Below are 25,130 nucleotides of genomic sequence, written 5' to 3'. Positions count from 1 at the left end.
GACGAAGGTGATGAGAAGTAGCAGAAATGAGAACAGTAAGAAACTTCATATCAGGATTAATTGTCACGAAGATACCTAGGCAGTAAAATAACCTGTGACGGACGTATCTAAGAGGACATCAAAAGCAGTCTAGCAATGGCAACAAGGGCATTCCTGGCCGAGAGAGGTCTACTAATATCAAATATTGGCCTTCGTATGAGGAAGGAATTTCTGAGAACGTACATTGGAGTACAGCATTGTATGGTAGTGAAACATGGACTGCGGGAAAACCGAAACAGAAGAGAGTTCATTTGAGATGTGGTGCTATAGACGAACGTTGAAAATTAGGTGGACTGATTAGATAAGGAATGAGCAGATTCTACGCAGAATCGGAGAGGAAAAGAATATGTGGAATACACTGATAAGGAGAAGGAACAGGATGATAGGACATCTGTTAAGACATGAGGGAATGACCTCCATGGTACTAGAGGGAGCTGTAGAGGGAAAAAAATGTAGAGGAAGACACAGATTGGAATACATCCAGCAAATAATTGAGGAAGTAAGTCTTTCGCGACGTATTTCTTGAATAAAAAATCTCGGTGTACATGCCGCGTCAATTCAGGGTAAAATTCCAAGCTTTCGACCACTGCCTCCGTGGTCGTCGTCAGGGCTAAAACTGACTTCGTGAACTAGCGAGGTTCCCACTTTTATACGCAAAGGACGGCTGATGATGTCTGCTTCATATGTCATTCAATCATTTGATTACTCGTTAACTGACTACAATATTCTACCACACCATCTATGTTTAACTTTTGCTAGTAAATCTCCAACAAACGTATGATAGCGCGCAAGAACAAGCGATAACGTGGTAGTGGTCCAACTCAGAGACAGGGAAGTAAGCTGTTCGGATACGCCACCTGACAATGTTGAACGCAGCTAAACCGAGGTAATATGGACTGTGTTTCATTAAAAGTGTTTTTCCCATATCTCAGATTATTTGGAGGTATAAATCTTGACTACTTCGGTCACCTTCACAGTCTGCGGACTCATTTCTATTTTGTTTCCCTGCACATTTCCTTCAAATAAAATTTCTAGTCTCTGGAAGTTAGGGAAGTTGAGACCAGCATCAACCTGATGAACTAATCTCAACCATAAAATACTGACATGCACAAAGTATAGGCAACTCCTTGCACGAGGACGTAAGCTGCCTGCTGGTGTTATCTCCTTACTATATGACAAAGACGGCGGGGCTTGCGTAAAAGTAATACCTCCCAAAATTTTATTCTGTTCTCAATATCGGATGATATATTAAATGTTATGCACAATGCGCGGTCGATTTTCCCGCTTCGCTAACGGTAGGTTGCAACCCTCTGCCTCTAGAGCGCACACAATTGTAGCGTGTAACATGGCGCTGTGTAACCTAAATATTTCGGTGCACGAGGGACCCTCACGAAACTGAAAGCACGAATTCGAAGAGTTCACCAACACAAGGGGGAACCTCTCCTTTAGCCTGGCAATAGCGGAGTACTCACGAGAGCCGCGACATCTGCAACAATCCGACGCCTTGGGTTCATTACAATCGATCATTCTCCATATGACTTCCGACTTGTTCCCATCTGATTTACATTTTGGTTCCATATCGCAAAGAACACGTCCGAGGACTTCACTTCAGTAGTGATGAAGCGATTCAACCAGAAGAGGGGTTGCGGCTCCCTCAACAAACATTGTACAGTGACGGTAACAACAAAGTGGAATCGCGTGGGGAGAATTGTGTTGGTAGCCAGGGTGACTATGTTGAGAAATTAATAAGTAGACATGAAGAATAAAGATGTAGCGTGTTTAAAAACTTTGATTTATTCGAAAACCTTCAGGAATTTTCGCATAAGGAATTCGGAGGCACTACTTTCAGCACGCTCTCGTGCTGAGGCGGATATAGAGATTTAAATGTTCTGCAAGCTGACTTTGTTCTAATAACCTTGTGGAGAGAGATCAGGTGTACCATTACGCACTCTTTTAAATTTGCTTGTACAAAGTCATAAGATTAAACTGCTTAACATTTCTATAGGGTTACAAATTAAGAACTTATATTTGTTTACTAAGAGCGCACTATTCTGAGTAAGATACTCCAGGTGAAACCATTCCAAGAATTGTATAATACATAATGTGAACATGACGAAATATGTAGTTTATCTCAGCATTCAGAATTATTTATTTGTCAGCTTACTTTACATCAACGTTGGTAAGCCCGTTAATTACAACTGTTGCTAATGTAGGGTCGATGTTGCCTAAAGCCGAAACAAATAATTGAAGAAAGTAATTTGAAATACAGAGATCCTCAGCAGTTGGTGCAAAACTCGAAATGTTTGTGTCGATGCGTAAATGGTGGTCGCATTACACGACACTCGTCGTGTGATAATCTGAGCTACTTTTGAAATTCACGGGAATATGGACAGGATGAATGAAAAAACGAAATCACTTTTTTAGTGTGACAGGAATAAAAAAGTAGAGAGGAACTCTACGTGCTGTCAGAGAAAGCAGTTATGTAATAAACGAGATACTATTGAGATGCCATTTGAAAGAGTGTCAACCAGGATGGCGCACTGAACGTAGTTTTCAACTTCGTCTTTTTTTCTCTGATCTCTTTCAGTGAAAAATGTTTGCATTAGGAGAGGCGTTGTGGTAAATTTTCGCTTTGTCACGGTCGCAAGTTGGCTGGGTGAGGCGCGTTGAAGTTGGTCCCCAGCTCGCTGGCTGCGTCGTCGGCCGCGGAATCCATCGACATTGTGCTGGAAGAGGACACTGCGGCGGGGACGGACAAGGGACGCCTTCCGGTCGGTGCGCGCAAAAACAAACTGACTGCCGACGGCGGGACAATGACAGCACGGCAGGCCGCAGCACGGCGCGGCGCAGCGGCGGATGCGGCTCCTCCGCCGAAACAGCTGGCCGCCCGCCCGCCCACCGCTGCGGGGCCCTAATTAGCGCGTTACATAAAGGCAGCGGCGGAGGGCGCACCGCGGCGCGCGCACCCACGGCCCGCCGCGTTTCAATGGCGCCCACGGGAATCAACTCTGCCAAGCGTCGCGTCAATCAAAGGCCCCAACTTCTGAGGGTATTCTGGCAAAAAAAAAAAAAAAACTCCTAAGTGCTTCGAAATCAAAAGCTGTTAAACTGTATTTTGTTTTTTATTACTTCAAGATATGTTAGCAGATACTAACACTAACGAGCTATTGGCGTGTGCCTGTTAAATTGTATGAATCTTCTAGCTTTTTTTGTATGTGCTTTCTGTGTATGTGTTCGACACATATGCTGAACATACCTCCATTCTTCATCTCGACCTCCCCCTCTCTTCGTCCATTTTCTCTACCCACCCTCTCAGACTATATCTTCCCACCATCCCCCTGATAAGTTTTCCTTAGTCCTTTGCTTTTCATTTTCGCCACTGACGGTGGCGGTGCACAAATGCTGCGCAGCTAGCGCCATTCGACGGCCAACACCGCGGTTCCTGGTGTGTCCGCTGTGCCGTGCGTGTGATCATTGCTTGTACAGCCCTCTCGCAGTGTCCGGAGCAAGTATGGTGGGTCTGACACACCGGTGTCAATGTGTTCTTTTTTCCATTTCCAGGAGTGTATTTGCACGTAGGACTGAGAAGCTCATCCATGGCTTGAATAAGTACACAGTTCTTGGGGGAGATTACACTGAAAATTTAGTCTGTTTTATTCGATTGTCGTGATAGACTCTTAAAAAATCTGTTTTTTTACTGAATGACGCTATTACTTAGGTCGGCTCGTATTTCCAACAGCCGACACAGAAATGGACGAAGTTGGCTGAAAATATCACAGTTTACATTAAATTAAAAATATTGTGTCCAGATTTCCAGGAATGTGATTCCTCTAATAAAATATGTGATTACATACATTAAAACCTATTACATTCACTTTACTTGCGCCCTTAGAAAAGCATGCAAATGTTAGCTGACCCATTACGCTGCTGTTTAAGGACATGGCTCATGGTAATTTTATTTAATTTCATTCGAAAATATTCCTCCATTCTCACAGAAACATAAATGTGTCTTATGTTTTCCGAACAAGAACGAGTTTCAACAACGCTCTCAACTAAGAAGACGATATATCGCTTCGTCTTCTTCCATCCACCAAATCTAAATGAGCCACACAAATGGCATACATTCCACCACTCTGCTTCCTGGTATAGCATTGGTAAATCATATTCACAAACCTTCCCCGTGAATAAGTTAGTCTACGAATCTACAAATTACTACAAATGGAAAGACGACATTCATTTCGATCCGATGACGGCTTCTCCCACCTGGGGATGGTAGATGTACAGCAAGTAGTCCCTTGCTTTGTCATAGACATATGTCCGAGTGATGCTGTATGTTACTAACTTCGCATATAGACAAGTGTTATCTTCTCAACAATCTTGAAATCGTGAGCTACACCCTTAATTTTTACATGCGAAATTAGTGAATTTACACATGATACTTTTGTTGCCCTTGCCTATGGTCACTTTCAGAACTCAAATTAATTATCAGATTAAGTAATTTAGTAGGATTGCATTCTGAATTGCTGGTGTATCAGTCTATCAACACAATAAAATAAATCACTGAATGTCTCGGGGAATAGAAATGAGAACAGTGACGTATTTAAGTTTACAAAAATAATGACAAGTTTTCATTCATCCTTTTATAACTACACTCGAGCTGATAAATATAACAAAAAAAGACACACATAAAACAGGAGAGGAATGGTGCATGATTGTCAAATCATTCATTGGGATGGAAACTATACAAGCTCTCTCCTGAATTAATCCCTTTTACAATGCAGTCAGGCTTCATTTACATGAATTCACGTGTGAGGTCAATTCTATTCAAATGGTATCAACTATGACCATGTCCATCACATACTATGGTTCATGGAGAAGAGGGAGCTGCGAATATCATTTAACAAGCCTGGACTGGTGCGGCAATACTTTACCCTTTCACCCTGATTCAGGCAGTAGCAGAAAACAGAATGCTGTGGGCGAGGGGAGGAGCCAGGCGGCCCCTGTAATGTTCTGACGCTTCCTAGAAAATTTGCAAACTACGCAGACTGGTGTTCTGATAACTAGAACGTGGGAAACTTCCCTACCTGAAATGCCGGCGGGTTTCAGTGTGAGCTGCACACGTTCGCTGGTCTGGCCAACCAGTTTGGCTCACAGGAACGACGGCGCATGGTGCAGTTGTCAAACATCAGATGGCCGACTCAGGACGAATAGGTTCAACCTCGTGACACACGATATGTCCGAGATTATATGCAGTTCCACTGTCGGTACTGTTGGAAACTGCCACTGGCTCTTAGTCCACCAGAAGTTGCATACCACAAGTATCACCCACCAAAGAAAGCCCTTAAGTTCTCCACCAGTGGAGGACCAGAAGATGAAGAAGTAAGAAATCACAAACACTTATCACCAAGTCTCGTACAGGAGCAGCTGTACAAACTAGTCGAACTATCCTCCACTCGCTGAATCTCCCCTCTTGACAGTTTCCTGCTTGGCTGGTAGTCAATAATTGGAGTTCCCACAATATACTGAGGGGAGCCAATCAGCGACTCAAAGTCTCTCTAGTCTGAAAAAAGAGGATTTTAGACTAGGGAGGTGTCGTTCTTACGGTAAGCATGGCCATGCTTCGGCAAGAAATGTCTACCTATACAGGGCCATAGTCCTTCATTTGCTAAGAGACCTAATCTTTCCAGATCGACAATTTCCAATTTCTGAAAAAAGGCTGTTAAGCTTCCCAGACGGTCGTGCCTGTGAAATACATGTTCTTTTCCTCTCGCTAAGGGAACCTGGCAACTTACTGGCGTCCGGGTAATTACGTCTTGCCTCAAGTAAATACATGCACCAGCCAATCTGACCGTATCGTCCCAGCTTCTAACATGACAATGATTCTAGTTTTATGATCGTACCGCCGACTGCACAGCAGCTCAGATTGTCCGCAGCTCGTGGTCGTGAGGTAGCGTTCTCGCTTCCCACGCCCGGGTTCCAATCGATTCCCGGCGGGGTCAGGGATTTTCACTGCCTCGTGCTGACTGGGTGTTGTGTGATCTCCCTAGGTTAGTTAGGTTTAAGTAGTTCTAAGTTCTAGGGGACTGATGACCATAGATGTTAAGTCCCATAGTGCTCAGAGCCATTTGAACCATTTGAACAGCTCAGATTACACCAATCACGCTTAAATGGCTTCCTCCACCCACGTTCATCCATCTGGCCGCCTCCGCGACAGACTCAGGTAAAATGTTTTGCGAGCCAGAGCCCGCCTTCTCCGATCCTTGGTGGGCAGAGTGGGGTGCCCCAGCCCGATGTCCCTCTGCATGCATAATTCACAGAGCGCTGCTACCCGCAATCAGTCACACAGCCAGAACACTGGACACAGCATTTATGGCCCACAATCCATCTTTCTCCCTGTTCTCTGTGGCCTCCACTACAGCCCCTAAGGTACAAATCCTCTACAGGCTATACATGTATTTACAAGAACATTCTGCTCACAATTTCCTCTTGAAAAACGGTCATAGCGACACTTACCAATTGTAGTATTGGGGAATACAGGGATCGTGGCCTAAAGTATGAATATTAATCTAACTGACAGGGAAGTTTAAGTGGGAAAGTACCTTTCAGTACTCATAATTGTCATCCGCCAACAGACATCGTAATGGAAATGATATCAGAGTGTAGTCTGTGCCTACCTTCAGTGGGGAATATTCACAGCCAGAAGCTCAGTCTGGTGCAAACGTGTAAAGCAAGCAGGTAACCATGCCATGCTTCCTACAGCCAACTGAGTGACTTTGAAAGGGGTGAAACTGTGGCCTTCCGAGTAATGGGATGGTCCTTTCGGAGAACTGCCACACATGTAGGACGTGCTGCGTCAGTTGCGTTACGACGCTGATATCAGTGGTCACGTGGAGATTCTCACACCAGAAGATGAGTTTCTGGACGTCCACACAGCACAAATGCCTGTCAGGAACGTCGCATTGTAAGAGCAGCAGTGGAAAATTGTGCAGTTCCGCAGCACAATTAAGAGGGCTTGTGGCACAGATACGTCAGTGAGAACTGCTGCAGACTGGTTATTACCAGAGGGACTACCAACACGCACACTTGTAGCCAGTATTCCACTTACGCAACAGCATCGACGTACACGGCTCGGCTGGCGCCGTCAGAAGATCACTTGTAAGACGAAATGGCTCGCTGTGGTCTTCAGCGGTGGAACCAGACTGTGCTTGCACGTAACTGATGGTCGTTTACGTAGTTCTGGTGAGCGCCGTCCCATGGGGTGCGTTCGTCCATGACAAACTGGGCCCACGCTGTGTTTCTAGAGGGCATGCTAACCACAGCTTGGTACGTGCAGAATATTGTTAGACTCGTTCTTTCTACAAGTTTACAACTTCGAGGTGATGTGTTGTTCCAACAGGATTACGCACGCCCACACACTGGCAGTGAAACTGAACTCGCTCTGCAAGACGTGCGGCAATTTCCCAGGCCACCACAATTTCCTGACTTGTCTCCAAATTTGGTAAGTGACTCGTGCTACTCCTCAACCAACAACTCATACAGAACTAAGTGAAAGATTGCGCAGGTGTGGCATAACGTATCCCAGGACGGAATTCGCCATTTTATAAGATCGACCGGATGCCATAGTCACTGCTTGCATAGTCCCCCGTGGTGAGTACAGCAGAAACTAATATGAGTGTTTCAGCATGTGTCGATACCTGGTACCTCTGAACCGCTTGTGCTACTGATCTATAAGTGTAATCATTTCATGTACTCCATCTGTACTGTTTCAACAATAAAAGGGTGTACTAATTCTTTTACCGGCAGCGTATTAAGAAATACCTTATCGAAATCCCTACTTTAATTCCTGAGAGTAGCTTGAGCATACAGACAAAAATGCGGAAGGGAAACTTTTATTTATAACATGTTCAGAAGATGAAACTTCCTAGCAGATTAAAACTGTGTGCCCGACCGAGACTCGAACTCGGGACCTTTGCCTTTCGCGGCCTAGTGTTCTACCATCTGAGCTACCGAAGCACGACTCACGCCAGGTCTCCACAGTATCCTTTCTTTCAGGAGTGCTAGTTCTGCAAAGTTCGCAGAAGACCTTCTGTAATGTTTGGAAGGTAGGAGACGAAATACTGGCAGAAGTAAAGCTGTGAGGACCGGGCATGAGTCGAGCTTCGGTAGCTCAGATGGTAGAGCACTTGCCCGTGATAGGCAAAGGTCCCGAGCTCGAGTCTCGGTCGGGCACACAGGTCTAATCTGCCAGGAAGTTTAATATCAGCGCACACTCCGCTGCAGAGTGAAAATCTCATTCTGGAAACATCCCCCAGGCTTAGGCTAAGCCATGTCTCCGCAATATCCTTTCTTTCAGGAGTGCTAGTGTTGCAAAGTTCGCAGAAGACCTTCTGTAATGTTTGGAAGGTAGGAGACGAGATACTGGCAGAAGTAAAGCTGTGAGGACTGGGCATGAGTCGAGCTTCGGTAGCTTAGATGGTAGACCACTTGCCCGTGAAAGGCAAAGGTCCCGAGTTCGAGTCTCGGTCGGGTACACAGGATTAATCTGCCAGGAAGTTTCATATCAGCGCACACTCCGCTGCAGAGTGAAAAATCTCATTCTGTACAGAAGATGGCTAACGTTTGTGCTGCTAGATCCCAGCAGTAGGCTCTTGAAGACACCAGACCACTCCCGCAGTCGTTCCCTTCGGCGCCCCGCGCTGCGTGGCAGTCGCCGCACGCAAGCAGCACGCGCCGCGTCGCCGCCTCACGTCTGGCGTCTCGTCCGGGCGGCTTCTTAGAAGCCCGACGCGCGTCGCTGACTGCGTCCAGCCTGCGACGTCAGCATCCATCTCGCTGACGGCGACGTGTCCGGAAATTCTACAGTCCCATGCGGCTGAAAGGGTACCGAGTCATCCGTTAATCCTCAGATTCTTCATCACCAAGGCGTATCGCTCGGTGTACACTGCGTATTTCATTTTGAAACAGGACATCATATGTGTGTACCTGTTTTTCCGGAAGGTACCTCGCGGTAGACTTTTCATACTGTAATCGGTATGTCAGCTCGTACGCCTGTACGAATCTTATGTACTCTGAAAGCTACCATACGTTTTACGACGGACATGACGTATTGTAACAGATAGGTAAGCTGCAATCCCTTCTCATTCATGGACAACAAGCGGGAAAATGGTTGGAAATGACACTGTTGTTGGATCTGCAGCCGTTCAACACGTAATGCAAAACGTTTTTTTCCCCCTTGAAACCAGATTGTTTTAGTCAGAATTTCAATACACTATATTATTTCCTACGTTTCTAGCATTTGTAGACTTAGAGAAAGCTTTTGAGAATGTTGACTGGAATACTCCCTTTCAACTTCTGAAGGTGGCAGGGGTAGAATACATGGATCGAAAGGCTATTCACAATTTGTACAGAAACCAGATGGCAATTATAAGAGTCGAGGGACATGAAAGAGAAGCAGTAGTTGGGAAGAGAGTGAGATAGGGTTGTAGCCTCTCCCCGATGTTGTTCAATCTGTATATTGAGCAAGCAGTAAAGGAAACGAAAGAAAAATTTGGAGTAGGTAATAAAATCCATGGAGAAGAAATAAAAACTTTGAGGTTCGCTGATGATATTGTAATTCTGTCAGTGACAGCAAAGGACCTGGAAGAGCAGCTGAACGGAATAGACAATGTCTTGAAAGGAGGGTATAAGATGACCATCAACAAAAGCAAAACGAGGATAATGGAATGTAGTCGAATTAAGTCGGGTGATGCTGAGGGAATTAGATTAGGAAATTGGACACTTAAAGTAGTAAAGGAGTTTTGTTATTTGGGGAGCAAAATAACTGATAAAGGTCGAAGTAGGGAGGATATAAAAGGTAGAGTGGCAATGGCAAGGAAAGCGTTTCTGACGAAGAAAAATTTGTTAACATCGAGTATAGATTGAAGTGCCAGGAAGTCGTTTCTGAAAGTATTTGTATGGAATGTAGCCATGTATGGAAGTGAAACGTATAAGATAAATAGTTTAGACAAGAAGAGAATAGAAGCTTTCGAAATGTGGTACTACAGAAGAATGATGAAGATTAGATGGGTAGATCACATAAGTAATGAGGAGGTATTGAATAGAGTTGGGGAGAAGAGTAGCTTGTGGCACAACTTGACTAGAAGAAGGGATCGGTTGGTAGGACATGTTCTGAGACATCGAGGGATCACCAATTTAGTATTGGAGGGCAGCGTGGAGGGTAAAAATCGTAGACGGAGACCAAGAGATGAATACACTAAGCAGTTTCAGAAGGATGTTGGTTGCAGTAGGTACTGGGAGATGAAGGAGCTTGCACAGGATAGAGTAGCATCAAACCAGTCTCAGGACTGAAGACCACAACAACAACATATTATTTCCCACACTTCTGGCTACAAAACAATAATTTTCAATATAACTTTTGTTCGATCCGAAGGCCTTACGCCACCTTACTTGGGAGACCTACATGCCCACATGGAATATCAACGCTACCGGTCGACGTCGGTGCAAACGTCTGGATGCGTCAATAACCTTTCTGTCAGCCAAACAGAGCTTCTCAATGAGTGTATCCATCATTGGGCTGGATATATGGATGTTGGAAGGCACGAGATATCTGGGCTGTGGGGCCGATGAGAAAGAACATTCAAATGAGGTTTGATGAGCCCCTCCGGTGTACGCAGACTTTTGTGAGGCTTTGCGTTGTCATGGAGAAGGAAAATTTGGTAACGTGTTTGTGGCGACGAACACGCTGAAGTCATTTCTTCGTTTTCCTCAGGGTACCACAGTACGCTTCAGACTTGATCGCAGCACCATGACAGAAAACATCAATCAGAACAATCCATTCAGAGTCCCAGAAAAGCGTCGTCATGACTTTACTGCCTGAGGGTGTGGCTTTGAGCATTTTCTTCTGAGGAGACATGGTGAGAACCAACTCGATGGATTGCCGTTTCATTTCCGGTTAGAAATGATAAACTCGTCTTTCATCGCCTATGACAATGTTCGACTGGAAATTTCTACTATCAGCCTCGTAGCGCCCAAGCATTTCCACGCAGATGGTCCTTCGCTGCTCTTTATGATCTTCTGTTAGGCGGCGAGCCACCCCCCGGGGGACTCGAGTTTTAACACCCCAACAGGCGGACGGGCACTAACAACAGAGACGTCCAGTTGTGGAGCGAGGTGTTTGATTGCTATCCGTCGATCATCTCGAATGAGAAAGTGCGCACGTTCCAACGTTACAGGAGCCACAGCTGTGAGTGGCGTGCCGGTGCGCGGGGTATGAAACAGGTTTGCGTGACCTTCTTATGATAATGGCGGACACCTCGCCCAACGATTCACCGTGCTTTTGTTCACTGCCAGGTCTCCTGAGGTGTGTTACAGGGCGATTATAATTAAAGTTGACCTTTCCCACGGCTGCAGGAATAACACCACTGGTCAGAATGACGTCAAATTGCAAAGGAATATTATCGGAGAAGGGGGAAAACGTAGGGCAGAAGAAAAACGTTACAAGATGTAGCAATAGATGGAGCTATAAGCATCACGATTTGACAATGGTCGACTACAAATGACAAATGAATTATACAACAATGCCTAAGGTATACGTCTGACGATAAACAAACTGTACTACTCAGTGTGCATGGTTGTACAGGTGTGATACTGTTAGTTATGTAAGCCAATCCACCACCGCAGGGTCACATCATATTGACTGGCAGAAAACGGTTTTTAATTGTCCTGTGACCGAAAAGCCCATAAAGAGCATCAGTTAACATCAAATCGGATTATTAATTTCCTTGTGACTGGCGCAAAACATGTTCAGTATGCTGTCCATCGGTTTCCGAAATAAATTGATACTGAGCAACAGCATGTTCCATAACTGATCTAAGTGTTTCCCGGGTCACTTTCAGAATGCGTTGCGCAGTGAGTGCCTTCATTGCAGCAAAGTCTGAAATCGGAACACTGAACACATCTTTCTAACAGTCCCAAAGTCAGATGATACACGGATTAAGATCAAATGATCGGGACGGCCAGGCTGCAGGGAAGTGGTGGCTGATAATTGTAGCATTTCGGAAATGGTGCTTCAGCAGATGCTTAGCTGGATTCGCAATGTGTGGAGATGCGCCATCTTGCAGAAAACTGACCCTATCCACACATCCACTCTGTTGGAGAGCTGGAATACCGCGGTTTCGCAAAAGACACTCATAGCGCTTACCAGTGACGGTACAGGTAAAAAGACCGGAAGCGCATGTATCTTCGAAAAAATAGGGCCCTATGATAAATGATGCCGTAAACTCGCACCACACAGTGACCTTTTCAGGATGAAGTGGTACTGGTTTACTTGTGTGTGGATTTTCCGTTGCCCATATTCGATAATTCTGTGCATTGACGCATCCTGTCAAATGGAAGTGGACCTCGTCTGTCCACAAAATCTTCAACGGACAATCATTGTCCACTTCCATGCAAGCAAGAAATTCTATAGTAAAGGTCTCTCTTGCTGGCAGGTTAACAGGAAGCAAGTGGTGCACATGGGTAATTTTGAATTGATAGCATAGAAGGATGTTTCGTAGGATTTTACGCTCCGTGCTATCGGGTAAGTCCAATGTTCGGGAAATTTTCCGTGCACTACAGCTTGAACACCTCCACTCGTCTCCTCCTGCACAGCTGTGACCACTGCTTCCACTGACGTCGAATCAATTCGTTTCCTCCCTCTGCCAGGCTGCACACCGAAAGAACCCATCTTTTCGAATTTCCGAATCATTTTCTCGTGACCCACGGCAGTCATCGGACCAACGCCTATTTTCAAACTCTTCAGTGTCCAGAACTTCTCCAGAGCGACATGTGCACAGTCATCATTCTTGGAATACAGCTTCACAAGCAGAGCGCGATCGTTCATTGAGTCATTCATGGCGAACGTCGCAGACGCGAAAGAAGGAAAAGAAGTTTACCCGGCCTTTTTATACGAACTTCAATGGACTGTGCGCATGACAGCTGTTTTCACTTACGTATTCTGACACATACAGCACCATCTATTGATCACTTTTCACACAACTTTTTTTTTTCTTCTCCGGCACTGACAACGATCGAGGTGTGCCTCTCCCGCAGCCCCGTATGCGGGACCGCTCAACGTCGTTGTCGTCATCTGACAATCCACCTGGTCGCCCTGTGATTGACCTCTCACCTGACGGCTGTCCTTCCCTGTTGTCCCTCACCTCCACGTGGACGCCCCTCTTCGGGGTGCTTCGTCCGTTTCCTCTTACCGCCCGGATGGGCCTTCTGAGGCCGTTCCCCCTGTCAGAACACGGCTTCACCGTACATCCTGCCGCTCATCGGCCCATGCTCGTTACAGCCACGATGGCTCCGGCTCAGATGCCACCCTTCCAGGGTAAGCCGCACCTACTTCATCCAAGGACGTGGGTCCTGCTGCTGATCTCTCCTCTCAGACTGCGCCATCAGCCCCACCAACACTCCACCAATTTTCCGCCCCAGCGAGTGTTGCTGCGTCTACTACGTATAGCCGGCCTGATGCGCCTACTGAGGACTTCACTACTATCGGCCCACGCCGTCACAGGAACTCCAAACGCGCTCGTCATGGTGGCGGTGGTACCGCATCTGCTGCGCGCTCTCAAGGGGAAGCTGCTTCTCAGGCTCCACCGTCTGCACAACCGAAGGAGGAACCAATTCTGGTATACCATCCAAAGAATTACCTAAAACTGAATGCTGAACTACAACGTCTCATCGGTGGCCAGTTGCGGGCTGACTTTCAGAAGGATCATGTGAAGTACCTCCTTGATAGCAAAGAAGATTACTTTGCTGTCCTTGACTTCTTCAAATCATCGGAAATACCTTACTACACTCACCAAGTTCCTGGTGACAGGAAGACAATAATTGTCATTAAAGACTTGCCACTTGAAGTTACGGAAGTGGATGTCAGGAGTGAACTGCTCCGTCTCAACTTCACAGACCCTTTGGTCCATCAGTACAGTAACAGGGACCCCGAGACGAGCAGGTTAATCCCTTTGCCATCACATGTGGTCTCCCTCTCTAGTAGGGATGATATTGAAAGGATCTCCCAAATCCGGTATCTTCTGAGCATTAAAGCGTGTATTGAATCCTATGAAGGCCGCGATAGGCCCTCTGTTTGCCATAGGTGCCAGTGCTTGCGCCACACTGCTCCTTTCCATTGCAGTGTGTCAGGTGTGCAGGCCCACATGTGCCGGAGACGTGCACCACTCCCAGCCTCGGAGAAGCTGGGCACCTGTGCCAGATGTCAGGGCATTTCTCATGACCCCCACCACCTGGCCTCCTGGAAGGGCTGCCTGTGTATCAAAAGGCGGTTGTCTTCCCACGCTCCCAGGAAGCAACCTCGGTCGAATCGGCCGCCTTCAACCCCGCGAGACCGCACCCATTTCCCCCTCATCTGGGGCCAAACTGAGGTTCCTCTGACGGAGGATGTTCAGCCTCTTTCTGCAACTGCACCACAAGAGTCCCCTTCGTTCTGTTCCATACACCCAACTTTGCTGAAGTGGTTCGGTCTCCTGCTCTTTGTCCGTTTCCTGTGGCGGCCGCTAACGATCACCAAACAAAACGACCAGCAGCAGCATCTTAACTACCACCTACTGAAGTGGCTTAACCTGTCGGGGAGGTATCTCCTCCACCACCGCCACATCCCGCGCCTGCTCGTCGCAGGGTCCAGCAACCCGCCCAGGAAATACCCCCAGCTGCGGAGGCCGATACATCCTTTCGGGATGACATACGATAAATCCTGCTGGTAGTATCCTCTTCCACGAAGCCCCACATCAGGCTTATCATTCGCAACACGGCTCAAAAAATCCGTCGTTCGGAGGTTGGGCTCATGAAGGTCATCGCCCTGCTTGAACGGCTCAGAAAGATCTTATTACAACGCCAGATCGCCCATCACACAACTACCATCCTCCTAGGAATCTCGTCATCTGCATCCTTAATGACAATTATATCAAACGGATGAAGACTGAACTCAACACCTTCATCCATGACTACTATCTGGATATTCTCCTTGTTACTGAAACACACCTTAAGCTTACTGACGAGTTTCGCATACGCAACTTGGTCTGCTATTGGACTGACTGGCTCATCGCTGTGGTGGAGGCACAGCCATGCTCCTCCGCAGGGTGTTGGTCCACAACTTAGAGGCTCTTCAGCCATTGGACTGCAGAGAGGCCACAGCTGTCACTGTCTCCACCCGCCTTTGGGCCATCATATTTGCTGCAGCTTATTTGAGCCCTAGCAAACCATTCCACGAGGCTTACCTCTGCAAGCTGACATCATGTGGCAAGTTTATCATAGGAGCTGACCTCAATGCCAAACATCCAGCGTGGCATTCTCTTGTCGCCAAGGGTCTCCTCGTCCGCGAAAGTCCCCAGTCCTTTTCACCAGGATATTGAACTGTTGTCTTCAGAGTGGCCTTTTCCCTCCAAAGGGGAAACAGGCAAAGCTTATTGCGACCCCAAAGCCTTTTAAAGACCCATCAGCCTTTTGAACACCATGGCGAAGGTCCTGGAGTCTCTCATACTCCACTGCATCTCCCAGCCTCTGGCGGCAGCCAGGACGATCTGTCCCGAACAGTTTAGGTTTACCAACTGTAAGTTCTCCAGATCACAGGGCACGTCAACAACGGTTTTAATTCCAGTATGTCGATGGAAGCGGTCTTCTTGGACGTGCAGAATGCTTATGATAAGATTTGGCAGGGCAACCTGGTGTATAAGATGCTAACGCAAACGCCCATCTCTGACATATACGGTATGATCGTGGAGGATTTCCTTCACCAGAGGACCTTCCTCGTTGGTCAGATGGAAAAGTGCTCCATGGTACGGCACATGTTAATCGGTACCCCTCAGGCCTCTTTGCTGTCCCCTATTCTCTTTAATGACTATGTGAATGACATGCCCGTCACTGCCGTTTGGCGCAGTACGCCGATGACACGGCGCTTTATACGACCGGCCGCAATCCTGATCAACTCATTGCTCGCCTCCAAAGATGCAACAGTCACCCGGTGTCGCTTCAATTGGCCCTCAATGCCGCCAAAACCATGGCTGTGTATTTCACTAAACAGCGCTGAATTTAGATACCAAGATCCGGCTGAATCACTCCGTTGTCCTACCCTCACTAAAGTATGGTTCCTCTGCGTGGGCCACGATTAGTATGTCCCGGATGCTGATGCTCCAGCGCCTACAGAATAAAGTTCTCAGGTGGAGTCTTCACGCCCCTCCACTCACCAGGATTGTCACTCTGCACGAGGAGACAAATACAGCGCTTCTCAAGTTGACCATTCGCCGCAAGACTCGCCAAATGTACAGAAAAGTGGACGTCCTCCGTGAGACAATCGCCCGACTCCAAACCATCGACACTTCAGTTCCAAGGCGCTGTCATCGACACCACGTTCCGCTCACCATCCTGGAGGACTTGGATTCGAGCTATGACTGACGATAGGCCCAATACGACAACGTTTTTCTGCCCATTTCGTGCAGTCGCTAGCAGTGGCCTGTTCACATCCAGTCACTTTTCTCCTTGACCATAGAGTTGGCACATTGCTGTACCCCTCCTCTGTCCTTCTAGCGTCAGAGGCTGGCACGGAATTTAAAGTTCCACCGCCACACCTTCAAACTGCTATGCTCGGCTGTTATTCAGCCGTTTCTTTCAGTCTCCTCTTACTTGTCCACCGAGACAGTTGGACCGGATCTGAACCGGTGACGCCGTGTATTAGTAACCTGCCAAAAAAAAAAAAAAAAAAAAAAAACTGCTAGTATAAGGGGAGGAGGGGAGTATTATGCTGTGAGTAGAGAAGCAGTAACATCAAAACTGGTCATTTAGAACGTGCGCTAGTCGTCGGTTGCCTCCTTAGCAACAAATACATCAGAGAGATTTCATCCCTTCTAAAGAATTAGAAGCCGACCATTAGTTATATGACTGCGAAGTACAAACGCGAAGAAATGACCATAGCTAAATTAATATCATGGAGGCCTTACATAATGACGTACAGTGACGGTCAAGCGCTCCGGAGTCTAGTTGTTAAAAATTGCATGAAATTAGCGGATGGAATTATTCGCGAGTCCTACAGTGCTACCAGTAGTCCAGGAAATCAATGTCTGTGCGTAGGAAATTAAGGCAATGGGGTACAATGGTCGAGCACCTTCACCTAGGTCACACACGTGTGCAGTCAATGTAAAGCGACACTTAAGGTGGTGTGGTAAGCGGTGCTGATTAGCAATGGATTGTTGGATCTGAGTGATTTCCAGTGATATATGACACTATATACGTAGAATCAAAAAATAAATGATTGTCAGAAGGAGTGATTCAGCACACAGTAAAGTCAAATTAACCTTCGACGAAACTGAAAGCCAGGATGGTAACAGTTAGTGGGGAGACTTTTCTGATGCGTTACAAGAGGAAACGGTAGTCAAATTAGGAGAGATAGGCGATCAATTATCAGAATCAGAATTTAAGTGTGCTTTAGAGGAATGAAGATGACGTAAGGCAGAAGGGATAGATAACATTCCATTGAATTCCTAAAATCATGGGGGGAAGTGGCAACAAAACGGTCATTGATATGGGTGTGTAGAATGTATGAGTGTAGCGATATGCCGTCTATCGAAGAAATATCATCCACACAGTTCCGAAGACAGCAAGGGCTAACATGTGCGAAAATTATCAAACAATCAGCTTAACAGCTCCTGCATCCACGTTGCCCACAACGATAATATACAGAAGAACTGAAAAGAAAATTGAGAACGTGTTAAACAACGATTTGCTTGGCATCAGAAAAAGTGGAGACACAAGAGAAGCAATTCTGGCGTTTCGGTTGATAATGGAAGCAAGACTAAAGGGAAATCAAGACACGTTCATAGGACTTGCTGACCTGGAATGGCTCAAGACGTTCGAGATTGAAAAGGATGTAACACAGGAACTTAGTCTTTCGCCCCTGTTGTTCAATCTGTACATAGAAGAAAAAGTGATGGAAATAAAAGAAGAAGAATTCGTATCAACGATATGATTCGCTGATGACATTGCTGTTGTGAGCGAAAGTGAAGAATTACGTGATCTGCTGAGTGGAATGAACGGTCTAATGAGTACAGAATATAGACTGAGAATTAATCGAAAAAAGACGAAAGTAATGAGGAGTAGCAGAAATGAAAACAGTGAGAAACTTAACATCAGGGTTGATGGTCACGATGTAGATGAAGTAAAGGAATCCTATTACGTAGGCAGCAAAATCACCAATGATGCACTGAGCAAGGAGGGTGTAAAAAAGGGTATTCATGGCCAAGAGGAGTATAATAATATCAAATACAGGCCTTAATTTGAGGAAGAAATTTGTGAGAATGTACGTTTGGAGCACAGCATTGTCTGGCAGTGAAACATGGACAGTGAGAAAACCAGAACAAAGGAGAATCCAAGTATTTAATATGTGGTGTTACAGACGAATGTTGAAAATTAGGTGGTCTGATACGGTAAGGAACGAGAATCGGAGAGGAAACGAATACATGGAAAACACTGACAAGGAGAAGGGACTAAATGATACGGCATGTGTTAAGACATCATGGAACGACTACCGTAGTTCTTGAGGGAGCTATAATGGGTTAAAACCGATATCCTTTATATGTCGTTTAAATGGGTTCTAAATTTTTTCCTGGCTGATGTCTCATGTAGTGCTGGACACTGCCGTTATCACAACGATTATTCGGCATTTTTCATTGGTACGGTACACAAATATTATGCGTATTGATTTGCATCTCCATTTGATACAACATCCAATCTATTTACACACATATGAAGTTAAAGCAGACTGCAGCCAGGTAACCAGGAATATTTTAGACACACATTGAAACATTCGTCATATTAAAGCATTATAACGAATGGCCCTATGTAGCGTGGAATTCAGAAATCTTCTTTGTGGAATGATAGGTAAGTGTTCCATTTCTGTATCTTCGTTTCACATGAACGATACTTCTTGGATGGGGAGCCTTCAGCCTATTCCTTGCCTGCCATGGCTTCTTCTGCGCTGAAACTAGGGAGCAATCTGTTTCCTTCTTCAGCCGCAAACGCAAGTTTTCTTATGCCCGAGATGCTTAAACTGTACAACATATCTTCAAATATAAGAATTTTATCCTCCCATTTCTGTTTCTAATTTGGTGGAGAAGACTTTACTGGGACCAAACATTTTCATAACCCAGTCTCCATTTTTATTTTTATTTTCAGCATCATTTCATTGGCTTAGGCACATTTCATGTGCGTGCAGTTTCATTTAATTCGTGATATCATTTAGCTACATTTTCACAACTACATGTCACAGCTAAATACTATTTATCTGTGCTCCACTTCCCATAATGGTTTGCTGTTGCCATATTGTAATAGAAAATAATGGTTTAATTAATAACTTAGGGTAAAGTACACATTAGAAAAGTCACCGCTTCACTTCTAAACACTATGTTGCAGTAGTAACATAAACCCAATTTTCATCTCACTATACGAGGCCGGTTCTGAAACTGTACTGGTACAATATCGTCAATTAAAGCTTGAGAAGTGTGTAACAGGAGGCTGTCATTTTCAGTGAATAAAGCATGCGAACATAATGTTTATTATTTGGTGTGACATCTTAATTAATCGATATTACGGTAATAGCTCAGAAGCACGACCACAAGTGAAAATCAACTATCAGTCTTGCCACTTGAGTCACATTAAGAGTCGTATTGTCACCATAGCACCATTCATCATACTACTTCTTACTTTCGCTTCTTGTTTATTTCAACAGTTTTATTATGCAATTTTCTCCTGTTGTCCGGGATGTTATTGCTGGTCCAGGAACTTTTACTAGTCAAACAGTTTATGTACACTTTGACGCTCATTTCTACGCTTTCTCATCAATTTGTGAAGTGCACTTTTTGATTATGTGTCTGAAACGTTTATTTAATATGTTTGTTTGAATGTGCATGCGAGTTCACCTTACACAGTTCTGAGCTGTTGGCTCTCCTTAATTTTTGCTGATGACTTGATCATAATCGTTACGATGAAGCTAGAGGTTAAGGTTCATTACAGCTGCAAATACGAGAAGTAAATGATGATGCCTTGGTTACAGTACAGGAAAAATGTGAGATAGGTGCCCCCATTTTAGCAATGGCAGACAACACTTGGTGAGACCCTTAGAGGGTGTTTTAGACTGTAGCATCAACAAAAACAAAATCAATGTAGAAATCTAGAAAACATTCTGGTCCTATACTTTCGAACAATAGCTAAAACCGATTTTAAATAGCACTGTTGAATTGGTTTTCAATAGTTTAAAAAGGTTCTTAGTATTGGATTTGCTTACATGTTATGTATGAGGAGCGTACAATGAGAAAAGTAACACTTTTCTCCTCATCGAATTTCAGTTGAAAAAATAACCATAACTGAAAGAATGTTAAAATATATCTGCCATGGAGAAGATGAAGTTAATGGATTAATATCTGCTGGCACTTCTAAATTTGTTGGGAAATTACCAGTAACATTCGATAGAGACGAATGATTTGTGATAAGACATATGAAGATATATGAATTAATGAATCTTTTAACTAAAAAGCAAATTACTAAAGACCATATGGATCTAGCAGATATATTATTTCATTCAACTGCACTAAATTCTGATAAAAATCCATTTAAAGTAGAGCCATTAAACACAATAATTAGAAAAAAAGTTGTGGACATTTATTTTCCAATACTATTGGTACATTAAGGCTCAAGTGTCTTGTTCTATTAAAAATTTACTAAAAAACAAATTGAAATTATTTGGATGAATGATTTAATCCACAGATCAGCAATAATTAATAAACATGAATAAGAGGAAATACAGATCATTGTAATGAAACAGTTAAAATAACAAAAATGTTATGAAAGAAATTCAATGATTTGCATATTAATAATCCTAAAGGAGTAACATATTTGATTAGATTTTGGAACAATTTATCTCATACTTGTTGGGATTCAGAAAAAATTGCTGAAGTCCAGTCCATGTATAAAGTTAGAATAAAAATTAGGTCATGGTAATCTAAGATAAATCCACTACACAAAGATTTTTTTTAAAAGAATATATCTTAGAAGATAATAAAAACTAGAAAAAAGACATGAAGTGGACAACAACCTTGAGTTATTTGCATAAGAAAGAAATGTCAGTTAGCTGCATAAGAAAGAATGCTTCATTAGCAGAAAAATTAGTCACAATGGCAGTTAGAGGAAAAAGTTTGGAAGAAGCAAATTAGGCATGGGTTTAGATGAATATGATTGGGATTTATACATTCTTTGAGTAAAATATTAATTAGCATCAATGAATATCCTCACCATTGATTACAGTTTCCTACCAAGTTGCAAAATTAAACCAAAACCATTTAAAACAAAAGCTAATAATGATCAACTAGAGAGAATCAATAATTATTTAAGTGTTAATCATAAAGGAAATAGAGGTAAAAAGTTGTTGTAATTTAGTCATAACTTTAGTTATAGCTACTGTGAAAAAGGTTATAGAATGTACAACAAAAAGAATTAAGGTAAAAAGCTAAAGACACGTGATGGAGGTTTTCTTCCTATGTTATTGGAGGTATTACAATATTTTGCTGCCACTGGTTCATAGGCTGCAACAGTTTGTTATAGCAAACTCAGTAATAAACAAAGAAAATGTAATAAGAAACTGGAAGAACAAAAAAAACAAATGACAATCGAGAAGAAAGGACTTGAAGTGAAAAAATACAAAAAATTCCAAAAATTGAAATATCAAATAATACGTTTTTACTACATTTTGATGTAGAAAAACTTGCTAAACAATTAACAATTACATATTTTAGAAGTGTTTTTATGATTTAAATATATCTAATCATGATGGTGGTCATTGCATTAGTTGTTATAAAAGAACAAATACAAAATTTGTTTTTAATTCATGTCTTGGAAATATACTGAAGAAATTAATAAATTATTTAGGAAAAATAATTTACATTATAATGCTGAGAGAATACATGATGTTAATGAATAGAATTGTGGCTATTTCTATTTACTTCTGTTAGAGCTATTATCAGATAATTATCATTTTAATGATATTCTGATATTATTAAATGGACATTTTTGGCACAAAACAAAATATAAGGAGTTACAAAAAATAAGAAATGGTTTTGAATCAGAAATTGAAAAAAATTAAATTAGGTGGAGTACAATCAAAAATCAATACGAAAGGTATTAAATGTAACTGAGGTCAAAAATTAGATAAAATAATTCAATAATTTCATGAAGAATAACTGAACATTGTTAAGTCAATGAAAGATTATATTTGTGTCGATAATAAAAGATTAGTAGAGTAAATAATCCAACTGATAAGAAAGATATATTGAAAAAAAGACATTTAGAAAATGAACTGAAGAACATAATCGCATAGGCTCCATATGCAACTATTCTAAACCAATTCAGGAGTAACTTTCCCAAAAGGAAAGTAAGCCCTCATTTTACAGGAAAGAAAGTAAGGAATGTGTTGTCAGATTAACACACTAGGGCAGATTTAACACCTTATATTTAGCAGATACAAAAATTAGACAAAAAAGCTTATGTTAAACAAGTATATGAGTTTATGATCATATAAATGACAAACAATTCATAATTTCAAGTAGAATTTTTTCTTAAAATGGTGTCATTGTTGGCTAAAATATAAATAAAGATTTATTTCTTAAAGATATTTATATTTCCCTAAGTGTGGTTGATAATCTTTACAAAATAGGTATTGCCATTCAATCAATAACGGTTATAATTTTAATATTTTGTTGTTTCTACAATTTTGTATCGTTTAACCAAAATTAACTTATAAAATTTGTTTTCAGAATCGTTATTTGCCTTTTTCTTCATTTCTGTATTAAACTTAGAATGTTTTTGTAACCAATGTGACTGATTAAATCCTATGAGTATGCATTTTTGTTATTTTTAATCCAAGATTTAATCGCAGTTGAATATTTCTATATAATAAAACATATTTGTCTATATTATATAATTATCTTTATAATTTATTTTTTCTTCTGCCACAAAAGACAACTCTGTGTGTAAATCATGTAGATAGTTTTGGTATTCTGTATTTACCTTAATAATTTAACGAATTTTAAAAGTGTTGAAATTTCGCCAATTGTTATAGGATCAGAATAAACTAATCTTGACTGATAGTGAAACCATATACATTAAGTAATATCATTCTTTTTTTGGGATCAGAGTTTTTCAAATATTTATTATTAGCTTTAACAACTGTTTTAACACTTTAGGGAAAACCTCCATAAATTTCTTTTTCTGACTTAAATATCGTGTCTTAATTTAATAATAAACACAGATTGATCTTAATCATTGTTAAAGTAGCTTCCCAAGATAAATCTGTTGCAATAAAATACCCAGAAGAATCGTTTTCTTAACAATTAAGAGAAGTATCGCTAGAGAATCCACTAATACTGAAACATTAAGTTTATTATACTTCTATGTAAATTCTTTTATGTATTTAATATACTATTTTTCTGTGATTATAATGGGATTTATTACATCTTGAATAAAAAACAGTCTCTTTAGGAAATTTTGTTCCCCTTTAATTTTTACTCAAAATCCACACATTCATGAGGGTTAACATCCTTTTTAGTAATTAAACATATTTATTAGCCTTTGAAATATTTGAATGTTTTTTTCAAACTGATTTTTTTCAAAAGATAAGACAATATATCGACACTTACCCCTAAGAATCTAAAAGTACAATAACATCTTACAGTTTATCCATTTTCAACCATATTTATGTTCATTATGTGGTATTTTGCTTACATATTTATTACCTACCTATTAAACTAAAAATGGATATCATAATTTCATAGATTATGAAGATAATGTGCAATAAAAGAGAGTGTTTTATAATTATTATTACATTGTTAGTGACCATTCTTCGGAATTTTTCCATTAAATGGTAATGGTCTCTTGCATTTTTTCATCAAAATTCAATTTTTTTCGCACATATAAGAAGGTTTCAAACGTTGAAACTTTTTTGATCTTTTCATCCCTCTTATTGACACATGTTCTATACATAATATTGTGTTTTATTTACATTCTTGTTGCAGCATTTGTACAAGTTTTTGTGGAACATTATTACCAACACGTTCGATGGGTAACTACAAGATCCATTAGAATATTCTATACAATAACTGAAAGACTTTTGTAAATGCTGTTTATACTTACTAATACAAGATTTATCAGGATCTGGTTGAGATGTAGTAATATTTTGTAATAACGTTTCCAAATTAGCATTAATAAAAAGGGTACTCTCAATGAATTACTGTAATTTGTAAACAATTTACTTCTTTTTGTTGCTTATAATCATGTTCATGTTCATTTAATTTTTCTTGAGATTTAAGAAATGTTGAATCCCTATCATGACTATTAATCCTTACAGTTCACAATGTTATTTGTTGTGTTAAATCTAGACATGCCTTTTTTATGACAAATATGTACATTATGCTCATTTTGAGTTGCAAGATGGTTTACATGTATTTCTCCTTTTATTTACAGTAAACAGGTTACAGAAAAAATTTCTACTTATGAGCAGAAACGTTAATTGAAAAATTAGATTTATATTAAATTTTATCATTATGTTAATTCTAACAGAAAAAGTTTTTTTTAAACTTTTCTTCTTTTTCTAAACCAATATCTTTATATATTTTAACTTTCCTACATCATGATATGCTACATACAAAGCTGATTTTATTGAATATAGAAAAGAGTTTCAGTCGATATTTTTAACATTAATTATAGGATTTTTATGTTTAATTACTTTTGGTAAATCAATAAACGAAGGACCAAAAATTAGATTGTGTCTTTCAACACATTATTTTAAATAATTTATAGAATAAGGAGCCCTACCTCACTGTTTTCTCTGTGTTCCATATCATTTAATAATTTGTTTGTTGATATTTGGTAATAGTTTTCTAAATCGGTTGATCTTAATAAAGCTTCATTAATTGTCTTGAATCTAGTCTCTTGTATTCCTTCATGTCTTTTAAAACTACAATGAAATCTCTATTACCTCTATTTGTTCCCTTTGTACCAAA

Source organism: Schistocerca americana, chromosome 2, assembly GCF_021461395.2.
Source record: "Schistocerca americana isolate TAMUIC-IGC-003095 chromosome 2, iqSchAmer2.1, whole genome shotgun sequence".
Classification (NCBI taxonomy): Eukaryota; Metazoa; Arthropoda; class Insecta; order Orthoptera; family Acrididae; genus Schistocerca; species Schistocerca americana.
The sequence above is the reverse complement of the archived record's forward strand: the minus strand, read 5'-3'. Positions refer to the sequence as shown.